Source organism: Cyprinodon variegatus, unplaced genomic scaffold, assembly GCF_000732505.1.
Source record: "Cyprinodon variegatus isolate N-32 unplaced genomic scaffold, C_variegatus-1.0 Scaffold996, whole genome shotgun sequence".
NCBI lineage: Eukaryota > Metazoa > Chordata > Actinopteri > Cyprinodontiformes > Cyprinodontidae > Cyprinodon > Cyprinodon variegatus.
In genome coordinates this window covers 261,504-262,882 of record NW_015151449.1, presented here as the reverse complement: position 1 = coordinate 262,882, position 1,379 = coordinate 261,504, and positions in this window count along the sequence as shown.

The window sequence follows — 1,379 nt, the reverse complement described above, 5'->3', positions numbered from 1 at the left end:
AATGGCAGTTTTTGGCGACAAATGTAGGCCTACAATATTATGTTAAAAACGTCAGCCACAGCCCTCAACATAATGACGTCATGTGTTTTCCAACCCAACCATCAGCCCCCCTCGCTTGAAACAGCTTCCAGCGCGCCTGTTGATGTTTCACCTCATTATTAGCTTTTATGTAAGTTTTCACCAGTAAACTCATGTGTAAGGATATTTAAGTAAAGACAGACCTTGATTATCACAAGGAGTTAATCCTTCAAATTATATCAGGGAGATGTGATAAACAGAACAAACTGTTTAATGCATAGGATCTTTATTTTTACAACATTTCTATCTAACAAATAAACTCTGTATAGCTCTTTACATTGATTGATTGATTGATTGATTGATTGATTGATTGATTGATTGATTGATTGATTGATTGATTGATTGATTGATGTTTGGTCATACATGTTAACATTTGAAGAGTCTATATTCTTTTTTCTGAACATTTTGCCGGCAGTCAGATTATTTCCATTAATTCATTTTCTTGAGGCAGCAACATTAACAACCTTAATAAGATTATTATGAAAATTCTTGTCTAATTTACTCTGCAATGAAGATTTTGTTCAAGGTTAGTCTAATACAGCAATAAAGCCTAAATATTTTCCTTCTATTTTAAAATTACACTTCATGATAAAAAATAAATAAATAAATAAAAAACATGACGTATAATAATAAGATTTTTGGTGAGAAACCAGTTCAGAAAAATATCTTTAGATGTAACCCTGAAAACAGAAAAAACACCAGAAAAACTCTAAATTTTTAAAATGATTCCATCATTGGAAGAAAGCAGAGCTGTGCTGAAACAGTAAGGGGTAAGGGTCTTGCTCAGGGACCCAGAGTGGCAGTTTGTGGGAGTGGGGCTCAAACTCAGAACCTCTGAATTCAGAGCGCATTGCCCTAGAGCGGGGCGCTGCGCTCTGAGAAGGTTGCAGTACCTGGTTTGACCCCACAGCCTCCACTCTGGGTCCCTGAGCAAGACCCTTAACCCCACACTGCTCCCCGGGTGCCACACAATGGCAGCCGTCTGCTCCCCATGGGGAGGGGTTAAATGCAAAGAGTGGTTTTAAATCAGTTTAACTGATAGACTTCAGTGATCTCTCAGTGGAGAAATGTACTTAAGTAATGGTTATGTGCGCTCTGGTCGGGTAGACATTTCCTCTTTATATGAAAAAATCACAACAAATAGAGAGAGCCGCTTTAATCTGCAGGACGCATAAAGATTGGACTGTGGAGCAATGGAAGAAGGTCATGTGGTCTGATGAGTCCAGATTGTTCCAGAGTGATGGGCCAATCAGGGTAAGAAGAGAGGCAGGTGAACTGATGCCCCCACCATGCCTAGTGCC